The sequence below is a fragment of the Petromyzon marinus genome (genome assembly GCF_048934315.1).
Source record: "Petromyzon marinus isolate PM22_M1 ecotype Great Lakes invasive population chromosome 68 unlocalized genomic scaffold, UKy_Petmar_22M1.pri1.0 chr68_unloc.1, whole genome shotgun sequence".
Classification (NCBI taxonomy): domain Eukaryota; kingdom Metazoa; phylum Chordata; class Hyperoartia; order Petromyzontiformes; family Petromyzontidae; genus Petromyzon; species Petromyzon marinus.
In genome coordinates this window covers 2,979,006-2,991,996 of record NW_027422597.1, presented here as the reverse complement: position 1 = coordinate 2,991,996, position 12,991 = coordinate 2,979,006, and the positions used below count along the sequence as shown (strand labels likewise).

At 48.1% G+C, this 12,991-nt stretch overlaps 1 long non-coding RNA gene across 1 annotated transcript; it reads left to right on the top strand.

The window, feature by feature from the left end:
• The first annotated feature begins 707 nt into the window (after window positions 1–707).
• On the top strand, window positions 708–5,108 carry LOC142908013 (uncharacterized). Its single transcript, XR_012931552.1, has 3 exons — window positions 708–989; window positions 2,833–3,174; window positions 3,637–5,108. It is a non-coding gene; the product is annotated as an uncharacterized LOC142908013 (long non-coding RNA).
• Window positions 5,109–12,991: the final 7,883 nt, after the last annotated feature.

Genomic DNA, 12,991 nt, shown 5'->3' with positions numbered 1-12,991 from the left:
GTGAGTAAGAGAGAGAGAGAGGGAGTTGGGACTTAGCTTAAGAGCAAAACCGGAGAGGGTAAAGGGGAGAAGGACAGGTAGAGTGTAGTGCCGACTATCGAGAGATAGATCGGTCCTGCCCCGCTGATCCCGACTGACTCGGTTAAATAAGGGCTCGCCGACGCGGTGGAATAAATCGTCGGCGGTTACATAACGGACTGGTGTGGTTTTTGCGGAAGCGTGGGTGCGCTTGCTGTCGCGGTGGTCGTTACATAACAGACTGGTGTGGTTTTTGCGGAAGCGTGGGTGCGCTTGCTGTCGCGGTGGTCGTTACATAACAGACTGGTGTGGTGGTTTTTGCGAGGGTGTGGAAAGAGAGTGGAAGCGTGGGTTCGCTTGCTGTTCTCGGTGGTCGCCGCGTGTGTGGAGCGGCGCCGCGTGGATTGTGTGCGCTACGAACCGTCGGCTGCGGACTCCTGCGTTGCGAGCGGATACCCGTCTCGCACGCATGCCCATCGTATAGCCCTTTAAACCCGTTTAAACCAATCCCCCCAAGCATCGGAGTGAGCACGAACGACGTCGCTTACCCTCCGACCTTTGACCCCCTGTTACCCGCGTGTGATTGGTGCGTGGGACTGCGCGGGCGGGGAGCGTCGCGTTTGGGTGCCGGCGAAGCGCTAGCGGGTCCCAGGGAGGTCGAGTGTGATGCCCCACCGGCAGGAGACCCGGACTCGGGGGGGGACGGCACAGGGGGGGGAACAGGAGCGCGACGACCTTTCCCCGCCAGGGGAGGAGTGCGGCGGCGGCAGCTCCCACACTAGTGGAGAGTCTGGGAGCGTCGGTACTTCGCGGACAGGGTCGCAGGCAGGGGAGATCCCGGGGGCCGGCGACCCTAACACCTCTCTGCTGCTGGATGACCGCTGAGTCGGCATGACGCTCGTCCCTGACGGTGCCCGATTGTGCTCGAAGCTCGTCTGCTGTTCGCCAGCTCCGACACACTTCCTCTCAAAGTGAGTATATTTTAAATCGGTAAAATATTGTGTGCATTCATTATCGTTTTATTATTACAACAAAGTAAAACACAAATGTCTTAAAAGTGATGACAAAGACGAGGAGTGGAGATGTCTAGTTTTGCAGGGGTTTGAGGTTCAATTTCAGTGGCCACCCCAGTTAATACCGCGGATGTAAAAGTCATCTGAGCAATATAGATTGTGGAGAAGCGACTTTTCCACCAATTGAAAAGCTCAACGAAGTGGCTTATTTCGTGGAAATGTAGATAAGCCAAATACTCTAAACTTGTGATGTTGATGTGGAGGGAAAAAAACGGAAGACCTGGAGAAAAATCCATGCGACCACTGAGACAGACGTGGAAACTCCAAATATACAGGTGTCATGGTCGGGATTGAACCCAAATCCTTCTGCATACAAGGCGAGGGAGCAACATTTCACAACTGCGGCGCCAATTAAGATTGGACCTTGTGTATGTATACTCTTTGGTTTTTTCGGTAAAGTCACGTAGGTAGAAAAAGAAAACAAAATAAAAAAAATTCTCACGACGTTCGGATCGCAACACAAGCAATCGTCCTCAGGCGGAAAAAATAATCCAGAGTGGAACTGCTGATAGCGCGAGAGAGCTGTTACAACAAGTGGTTATATATGTGGCAATGGGCAAGCAAGCTGGGTCTGAGATGGAAAGCAATTCCATCCACGGACGCAAGCAAGTCAGTTGTGTTAATGGGGGAGATTTATTCTGCCTGAGGACGACCGTTTGTGTTGCGATCGAAACGTCGTGATATATTATTTTTATTTTGTTTTATTTTTCTACCTACGTGACTTTACCGAAAGAACCAAGAGTATGGTTTCCTGCAGTCAAGAAAGCTTCAAATCAAGATTGTGTATGTATGTTTAACTTCTTAGCCAACCATACTAATCGGAGGTGTAGGCCAACAAGATGGTCCAAGTTTTGGCACATTTCAGAAATTTCCCCAAATGACCTCATCAGCAGTGAGTGTTTGGACAGCGACCCTCAGCGAAATCCTAATGGGAGGGTTAAGCGATTGGCATGAAGTGCTATGAAATTGGGATTTCATTCCAGTGTATTATTTTCCTACTGCCAAAATTATTTCAGTACGATTTATTTACTTAATATGAAACAACTTTCCATGAATAATGAAAAAATAAAATAAGGTACATATAGTAATAAAAAATACATTTACAATTGTAAATGTTGTACATTTAGGCTCCTACATAGCCCGCAACATTTACAATTTATGACACATTGTAAATTGTTAATGTTGGATGATAAAGGTTGACAATGATGGTGAATGGTGAAACGTTTAAACTAAACTATTGCATTTGCTATGGAACACCTTCCAAGCTATTCGCTACTTTTCAGAAGCAAACTGTTGACTAATGATAGCTGAACGTAGAAGCTTATCACGTTGAAATTCATAGCAGCCAAATAATCTAAACGCAAATTTGTAAATGTGTAAGGGTAACATGAACAGCAAGAGAAGGTAGTTTCAATGGGAATGGAGCAGGCTTAATCGATAGTGGTGGTGAGTTTGACGACACATTTATATTCAAGAGATCTAACCCAAAAACCTCTATTATGGAAAACATAGGTCACGAAAGCCGACATGTTAAACGGAATAAAAACAAACATTTGAATCGAGTGTAAAATAAGTGTGCCCATTGATTTAATGATTATCAAATTAAATTTGCAATGCAGAGGTTTCGTTGATCAAATCTAGCGTACATTAGTGTAAATGTTTTTTTCACCTAAACGAAATAATTATTGTGCAGTCGTGCTTGTGATGTCACAGGGGATTTTCTAACCACGTGTCATGACAGGAAACCTGTAACAATGCGTCACGGCCGGAACTGATGACGTCACCACTGGGAGTGCTATAAGAACGCACGCTCGCACTTGGCACTCACACACGGACTTTGACAACACAAGCGGCAAGATGCTGATGCTACTGCTGCTGCTGTTGCAGTTCTGCATCAAATTTGTCCGGTTCCTCTTCTCCCTCTTCGTGGGCAACATATGCAAAGCTTCACATCTCATCCCCAAGCCACCATGCCCGAACCCTGGCACGGATTCACTGGCATGGACTTTGGTATTGCTCATGATTGGGTTGATGGTCATGACGGTTTTCATTCAGGTCATGAAGCGGCGTCATTGGAAACATGGTAAGTAGAAACATGCGGTGTGGGTGTATGGGTCTTGATGTGAGGTTGTGAATCTCCATATATATCTGTCTGAAAGTGCGTGTGTATGTATTTGTGTGGGAGTGCGTGAATTTCCTGCTTTTATTTTTTCATCACGTTTCCTTCGTTGATTAAAAATAAATTTGTAATAAGCGGAGTTGAAAAAAATTGAGCATAGCTGTAAACACATCTCATCATGTGCTGGCAACGTTACCCATTACATGCTTTAATTGTAAAGTTATCTTCTATATTACCCGCTCATAACTCAAGACACTTCAAATTTCAAATTTTATCGAGGGTAACTTTTCCACTGGTCTGTAAACAGACGTGGAGATATGTCAAATACAATACAGTTGCAAATAAAGTTATCACTACATTGCAGAGAAAGTACATTTTCTATTTCAGTCCCTTTCCTAATGATGATCCCTGTTTCACACTTTTCAGCCTTGTTAACGTTTGAAGTGCAAAACGCGATGCTTCGACAGCAGAACGAGAATCTGGGGCGGAGAAGATCGAAGCTGCACGAGGAAAACACGACGCTATGTGCAGGGATGGAGGTGACTCGTCAGGAGTTTGTGGCGATGCAAGCGGAGACGATGCTACAAGAGCGAGCGATGTGGCAACATGAGATGCTGCGTCAAGGAAATGAGAGGCTGCATTTGGAGAACGTGACGCTGCTTCGAAAGAAGGAGACCCTCCTTCAGGAGATTGAGACGCTTCGTTTTGCCACTGCCGCCGCCACCGCCGTTACCAACGCCACCCCCGCCAACACCGACACCAATGCCAAGGAAATCACCGCCACTGCCACCAGCACCGCTATCAATGCCACCAACAGTACCCCCATGGCCAAGAAGAAAAAATCCAAATTTTCTTGGTTCAAAAAACATTTTCATTAATTTATGATGGGGGCAATTTTGGGAATAATTTAGTTTTTAAATTACCCATTTAAAAAGTCACACACACTTACACACAAAAACATCGACAACCTTCAGCATAAAATACCCATACAGGTGCTTTGTTTTCGTGGGGCCGTGTGATGGTTGAGGCCCCACCACTGAGTGAAACTCTTCAGGTTCATCCGACTGGGCATTTGCTCTCATTACGAGACACAGAGAGATACGGATATAGACATGGAGACAGTCAAGGAGACACACACGGACACGGAGATGAAGACAAAGGTCTCCCTATAGCCTTGTTGTATATATTGTTTTGAAAAATAATAAATAATAAAAAATAAATTCTAAAATTGTAATTTTATCAAAATAAAATAGTTATTGAAGTATGCAAATATATTCAAATTATATAAATTAGGCTCGGCTTCGTTGTCTCGGGTGTATTACCAATACAATGATTTTCGCTTTAACTTTTACTGATAATGTTTTAGTGTTATTACGTCCGGTCTCAGAATTCAGAGCTCGCCACAGGATACAGTTCTTATAATTAAGATAATTACGCATGAACTTAGGAAGGAACCACTCAGACTCTTCTGTGTTAAGAAACTTTAATATCTAAAAACACTCTAATTTCCGAACACACTTAATGATCGAAATTGCCACCACAGTACTCCTGTATATGTCCTACTCATCGATCAATACAATTAACCCTCAATGGTTGCGTTGTTTAAACTGAGCAATAGAACAATAGGCTAACTCCTCACAGTAGCACGTCAATACACGACGATAGAAAAAGTCCTTAAAAATGACGGAACCGTGCTCAAGAAACATGTGGCCAATGGCAAAAGTGGACATCAATGAATTAATTTGAAAGATTAAGCAATTAACAGAATGTCTCTAAACAATAGTGTATGTTCGGCTGTGTAGGTTTGCCTAACAGATGCTTATCAATTGGCTAATGGCACATCAATTAATTCGCCGGCAATATTCTGTGATCAAAATAAATATCTCAAAACAATGGTATTCATGTGAGTGTGTAGATTCATAACATAGATTATTATAAATGTTTGTGTGTCATCAACGAAGTCATTGGTAAGGTTACGCGATGAAGGAAACGAATGACTAAAATAATTTGAAATGACCCTATTCATGCAACTCAAGCGACAGAACAATGTTTGCACGATCAGCTAATAGTTAACACACCACCTTGAGATGGAAACCATTTTAGAAACTTGGAACAATCTTATTCGTACCGATATGCGTGAAGTGTGTGTGTGGGAGGGCAGTCACCACGAGGTCCAATAATTATAGCGGACAGTATGGTTTGAGTTGTCCACCTACTATTACTGCTAACTGTGGTTCTTACGAATCAGTGGCTTCCGCGGTTCAGCATTCCTTGTACGGAAAATACCTCAAGTCCTCAGCAGGGGCGCCTGGTCGGCGTGTGTATGTGCATCGAACACACGGCGCTTTTGGCTGCACGCTTGCTCACACTGGCGCCCGTGCCTGTGCTGGCAGGGATGATGGATCCGACTCCGTCTGCATCGATGTGCGCGATAGTCCCATCACAAGATAGCGCTCAGAGATCGTCCACTGGGCTGGAGCGCGTCACTCCACACCCCCCCCCCCCCCCCCCCTTGGCACCAGACACTGTTGATCCTTGAGCTTGACCTTTGCTGGAGTGTGCTCGGGGCTTCCGAGTCAGCACGCTCGTGGTTAGTTGTTAGCCGCTGCACTGCTTGGTCCTGTGAGTAGCAGCTGGCTTTGCACGACCACCCTTTGTGCCCCCCCTCCCTTCCTCCAGGAGGGCTCCTCCTTTGAGCTGCTCGTCGCTGCTCATCGCAGCTCCTCACTCATTTCTCCAAAACTCATAAAATGTATTCGCACACCTCTTAGCTTCTCAAAATTCTTATAGCTTAAGAAAATACAACTTATCGCAGTCATTGACTTTGCAAGGGACTCAAAACATCAGGATGAATGCAGAAGAAAACTTTCGGCAATACTCCATCAGCACCGAACTCAACACTTAGCCACACATCGCCCCACCTCTGCCAGACTCGACACCCAACAATGGCAGAGCCAGGATTTTCAGGTAGGGGGGGCAACCCCCCCAACAATGAAAAATGATAAAGGAGTTGTTAGTAAGTAAGGACTTGTCCCTTGCTTTTTATTCGACGCGTGTGCGGCGATGGCGCAGCCATCGATCGAAGGTCGAATTCGAACCGCGTTGTGTGATCGGCATCGCGCTCGCTGAAGGTGAATGCCTTCAGGGAAGTTGTGGACTGTGTACGTAACTGCGCACAATTCTGTATGTCACTTATAACTGCGTTGCCGTTACTTATTGCCAATTATGGAATCGGACTATTCTCCTATCATCTCATAGAGTCCCTGGCACTTAATAATATGCTGCACAGTGGCAGTGGGGGTCGCAAAATACCGATGTATTACCAATTAAACCCCAATGATCCGATAGAAATTAGGGATTTCAATCGGATCATTTGGGGGGGTACGTGCCACCCCACCACCCCCCCCCCCCTCCCACTGGCTCTGCCAGTGACACCCAAGGTTGATTTCGAGGACCATATCCAGAGCTTGCCGTTGCAAGGCTGATTTGGGCAGTTTGGCTTCTCTATTTTATCCAAAATGTTTCGCCTCCGTCTCGTCTTCTCACAAAGGTACCGGAATGCCTTTTATTTCGCTCCTCGGCCTGTGATTGGTCAGTTTCCTCTTACGACATAACTGTACTTTTGATTGTGACCGTTTGTCTGGTGAACGTGTGTGTCTGTCTGTTCTAATTTATTAAAGTAATTTCCTAAGTGACATCAAGGCCTTCCCCCCCTCTCCCCTTCCTTCAGTCATCTGATGGCCTGTGGTGTACACAGATGCTCTCAATTGTCCCTCCGTGTAGTTATTCCAGTTTTACAATTTTTTTGCAGTAATTAACCGGGACCACAGCTCGGGGCAAGGTTCACGTGTTGGAGACTCGTTGAGCGGAGAACGTAGAATGTTGATGAAGTTTTCTTCAGGATAAACAACAACGCCGGTCCCTCTGGGGACACGGCTTATATTCTATGCAGCGTGGCTGGCTCCACCCTTGGCCACGACCACCTTTCAGAATCCTCGGGAAAAATCTGAATGTTCAGCACGTGACCACCCCTCGCCCACACTTGGGCCCCTTTGTACACTAAATTGGTCACGTGTACTCTCGGGTCAACCAGAGTGCCATGGCCTTTAGTAACCTCATTCCTATGGCCGGCACTCCAACACCCTGTACTGTAGGGCTGACACTACACGCCAAGCGTGGTGCTATCTAGCGCTATCAATAAGCACTCACCGGGCACCTCTAGGGCCAGTACAACACCCACACCAATGTGGTGTCCGCGATGTCACTACATTAACCCCCCCCCCCTACGTAGCACTCAGGCATCCCCCCTCAACAAATGAACCAAACACCTTAGTGTACCTCAACAAATAAATACCACAACCCTTTCTATACAATATGTACAACTACATACAGAATAAACAGTAACTAACGGGCAAAGGGGATGTAAGAACAGAACGACAATAGGCAAAAACAGAGGAAGAGAGAGAAGGGAACACAGAGAGAGAAAAAACGCAGTAACACGCATAACCTCGGGACCCCCTCCAGCACCAGCATCTACCACCCTCACCATGTAACAACACCCGCAATCACAATAAAGGCCAGGCCTGCCGAGTGTGACAACCGACTGATGGTGTGGGAGCGTGTTTGTATGGGGATCACGAAAAGCGAGAGTCTTTGATCGAGTCCTTGTGGCCAGGCCCCGAGGGGAGGTGGGCTTACTCTGCCTGGGGGTCCCTGGGGGAATTTGAAAATATCCCATCGAAGTCATAGTCCTGTGCAAGCACTCTACCATTCCATCCGTTTGTGGAAGGTGTGGTGATGTACGTACTTTCTTTGTTCCCAATAATTCACACACCTCCCGCAGCAATTTCGAAGAAAAAGTCTTACCCTGATCAGTCAAAAGATGCTCAGGGGCCCCCTTGTTCATCACATAGACATCGAGGATGCCTCGGTGATGGCTGCCACTGACTGGTTGGGAATCGGCCAGGCTATTGGCCAGCGTGAAAAATATTCGACGCCCACTAGTAAATACTTATTGCAACGAGGGAAATGGACCAAGGATATCAAGAGCGACCAGCTCATTTATGCGGGAGACCTGAATGGATTTCAACCGTGGACAACAGGGTTTAGACGCGGGTTTCCGCTGCGTGCACTGCACACACCCCTTCAATAAATTAGCGACATCTTCCGCCATGCCATGCTAGAAGAAGTCGAGCTTAAGTGTGGCGAGTATCTAATGCACACCAAGGTGCAACAGTGGCTCGTGCACCGCCCAGATGACTTCACCCCGTAAGGCAGTAGGCACGACAATGTTGTAACGGCGCAACCCTTCATCCCAATGCATGAGCAATCCGCCTCTGAGGATGACAGAGGCTACACCCCGTCGATCCCCACCCCAATCCGCCTCCTTCACATGGCGCCGTAACTTGAACAGGGCTGCGCCCTCATGCTCGAGGCGCCCCCATTCAGCATGGTCCAAGACAATGACAGCGTCACGCGCCACATGACTCTCGGCTTCCTCAGAGGTTTCAACCTCGACTGATGCCACAAGGGGAGGGGGCGAGTCCTTGGTAGGCGTCTTACAGTGCCACGAGCCCGAGTAAAACGTGCACCCATCGTTCGTGTGTCGGGTACCTTTGCGATCAAAAACAGTAAAGGAATAGACCTGGAGGACTGCCAACCAACTTGAAAGTTGGCCAGACGGCTGCTCAATAGGCAGTGCACACTATAGCACTGCATGGTCAGACTGCAACTCAAAGCGTCTGACATAAAGATAGGGACAACCGCCAGCCGTACGTGTTCTTTTTCCATAGGGCTCAGTCAATAGGGGTGCTGCCCGATGGGAGCAGCATCGCCCGTATCAATGTGGTGACTCAAAAGCGTAGTATGGACGATGTCAAATTTGCCCTTGCTAAATACATCGGAGAATTCACACAAAATCTCCGTCAACTACCCCATCTGGGACTCGGGCAATTCCGAATTTTCAGAACAAAGTGTACCCATACACTTTTCATCAAAAAACTGTTGCGACTTCATATTCGACACGACCCCCACACCACCAACAATGTTTCCCTCGTGATGCATGGGTGATGCGTAGTCTAGCACGGTGCCCTCCTGAATGACAGATGTATCCAACCCTGCATTCAGGACTTGAATGAACGGTTCCTGGTCATTAGATACCTGAGTCTGGGCCCCCACCAACGTCATCCCACGAATGGCTTTGTTTGAGGGTCCTAGGAGGATTCCTCCCACAGTCGCCTCCTGATCAAGCGGCTTGCATAATTGAAAGGGAACAAATATTTGCACGCCAGGGGGAATCTTTACGGTCTTGCTTGCAAGCGCTTGCACAGTAGTATTGGCCATGCACATTCGAGTGGGAGAAGGCAAAAAGGCCATTCAATGGTCCAATGGTAACTCAAGGCAACCCTGACTGATCAAAATTTTCAGGAGCATCTTCCCCAAGACGTCAGTCCCGAGCAAGCAAGAAACAGCAAGGGACGTTGATACAAGAACTGGTCCCGTCAAATTTGACATCTCCAATACACACCTCCGCTGTTATTTTCCCAATAGTGCCCAATGAACCGCCGTTTGCGGCAAAGCAGCGAAACTCCACAGGACATAGTGTACGACATTTAGGGGGCAGAATGTAAAAAATCAACTCGGATATAATAGTCACGGACGCATGTTGTATATATTAGACCTTGAAAAATAATGAAAATAATAAAAATTAAATGCCAATTGACATTTTTTTTATTTCCCTAAATCAGGCTAATCAAAACAAACTATGCTAATTATGCAAATTATGCATTTATGCTAATTATGCTCAGCTTCATTGTCTTGGGGTATTACCTAATGTAATAATGAAATGGAGTTGTAATTGTTTGAAGTTATGCAAGTGTATGTAATCATGCTAATTAGGCTTTGCTTCGTTGTCTATGGTGTATTATCAATCGTGATAATACAATGATGATCTAATTGAATGAAGTTATGCAAGTGTAGGTGATTATACTATTTAAGCTAGGCTTCGTTGTCTAGGGTGTATTATCAATCGTGATAATACAATGTTTCTCGCTTTAACTTTTACTGATTATGTTTAATCTTACCACAGGAAACAGTTATTATAATTAATATTATTACTCATTAACTTATGAAGGCGCCGTTACCAAGGCGACGCGCAAGGATGGCAAGAAGCGACACCATCGCAGGAAGGAGAGCTACGCCATGTACATCAGACTCTTCTATGTTAAGCAACTTAAATATGTAAAACAAACATAACACTATAATATGCGAACTCTTATGCTAGGAATGTCAACACAGTACTCCTGGAGATTTCCTCCTCATTGATCCATACATTTACCCCTCATTGGTTACGTTTGTTAAGCTGGGTAACGGAACAATTGGCTAATTCCTCAGAGTAAAGCGACCATACACAGCGATAGGAAAAATTCCTTAAAAATTAATGTGACAATATTCATACGAACAGCAATAAAGAAACACGTGCCTAAGGCAAAAGTAGTTTTCAATGAATTCATTTGGAAAGTTTATGCAATTTACGAAATGCCCTGGAACAATAGTGTGCGGCAGTGTCTGTTTGCCTAATAGATGCATATCAATTGGCTAATGGGCTTGAATTGATTTGTGGGCAAGATTCCATCATCAAAAGAAATAAATCTCAACACAATAGTATTCCTGTGAGTGTGTAGAGTCGTAACATAGATGTTCATAAATGTTAGTTTCCTCAATAGATTCATTGGTACAGTAAGGCAATTAATGAAACGAATGACCAATATACTTCTAATGAATTCATTGGTAAGATTATGCAATTTACGAAATGCCCTGGAACAACAGTGTGCGGCAGTGTCTGTTTGCCCAATAGATGCGTATTGGGCAAACAGATGACGTCGCCGCAGTGATCTCACCGACGTCCGCTCTCTGTTCTCCCGCTACCAGTCCACTGACCCGTGCATGTGTGAGGCTCCACTCGCGGTGGTTCGATGGCCCTTGCCGCGACCATGCAACTTTAATATCAGGTCGCGGCGCCGCAGTGCATGTCAGCTACAGGGGGGAGGATCGCCCAATTTCCCGGCCGCAGGAAACCATGAATTTCGATCCCATTAGGGACTTATGGACAAAAACCTATCAGCCGGGTGACCTCCCCTCCTGGCTCTACGTGGGGCGTGTGTACGTTCGTGTGTGGGGGGTGAGGGTGCGCAGCGTCGGCGTCGACATCCCCCGGTGGCGGCCAGTGAATATATGCCTTATTTTCGCGTGGGGTAACGCGGGGGTTCATCCCACTTCTGACACCATAATGTGAAGGTCGCCGGCCCCCGGGATCTCCCCTGCCTGCGAGCCTGTCCGCGAAGTCCCGACGCTCCCGGACTCTCCACTAGTGTGGGAGCTGCCGCCGCCGCACTCCTCCCCGGGCGGGGAAAGGTCGTCGCGCTCCTGTTCCTCCCCGTGTGCTGTCCCCCCCCCCCGAGTCCGGGTTTCCTGCCGGTGAGGCATCACACTCGACCGCCCTGGGGCCCGCTAGCGCTTTGCCGGCACCCAAACGCGACGCTCCCTGCCCGCGCAGTCCCACGCCCCAATCACACGCGGGTAACCGGGGGTTTAAAGGTCGGAGGGCAAGCGACGTCGTTCGTGCTCACTCCGACGATTGGGGGGATTGAATTAAACGGGTTTAAAGGGCTATGCGATGGGCATGCGTGCGAGACGGGTATCCGCTCGCAACGCGGGAGTCCGCAGCCGACGGTTTGTAGCGCACACACTCCACGCGGCGCCGCTCCACACACGCGGTGACCACCGAGAACAGCAAGCGCACCCACGCTTCCACTCTCTTTCCACACCCTCGCAAAAACCACCACACCAGTCTGTTATGTAACGACCACCGCGACAGCAAGCGCACCCACGCTTCCGCAAAAACCACACCAGTCCGTTATGTAACCGCCGACGATTTATTCCACCGCGTCGGCGAGCCCTTATTTAACCGAGTCAGTCGGGATCAGCGGGGCAGGACCAATCTATCTCTCGATAGTCGGCACTACACTCTACCTGTCCTTCTCCCCTTTACCCTCTCCGGTTTTGCTCTTAAGCTAAGTCCCAACTCCCTCTCTCTCTCTCTTACTCACGGTTCGTCGTCACTGCCGTCTGGTCCTCGCGGCGCGTCGATACGTCCCACGGACGTTCGCGCGGCTGGACTCGGGAGTTGACGGGCCTGGGTGTTGACTCGAGTAGCCAGAGAACCTTTTTCCTTCGCCCTGACCCGCTTTATTCTTTCTACATCAAAGGGGCTACCTGGTGCCGACTCGCGGGCCAATCAGTTCGCTGGGATCACCCGCCAATCGGTAGGCCCATCTGTATCCCAGCATCCCCCGGGCCGTTGCTTTCAGCGACGTCCGCATCTAAATTTACCTGCTCAGCGGCCCTCCAGCCAGAGGGCGACGCTGCTTTCCCGCCGCTCGTGGCTCTGCCTCCTACCTGCTGACCCGTGTGTGTGCTGTCTACCCGCGGTGGCTCGGCAGCCCCGTCGTGACCATGTAATTACAACCAAAGTCACGGCGCCGCGGTGGGTGTTAGCGTCGGGGGAGACCGTCCAATTCCCTGGCTGCAGGAAACCGTGAAGATTATCCCTTTACGAGGGCTTCTGGGTGAAAACCTGTCGGCCAGGGTGTCTCCCCACGCGCTCTAATGGTGGGGGGAGTGCGTGCGTGTGTGTTCCGGTGGGGGGGGGTGGGGAGGTGGTGGGATGGAGCAATGTCGGCCTCGCCGTGATCTGGTTCCGTCTGTAAAAGATGTGATTCCG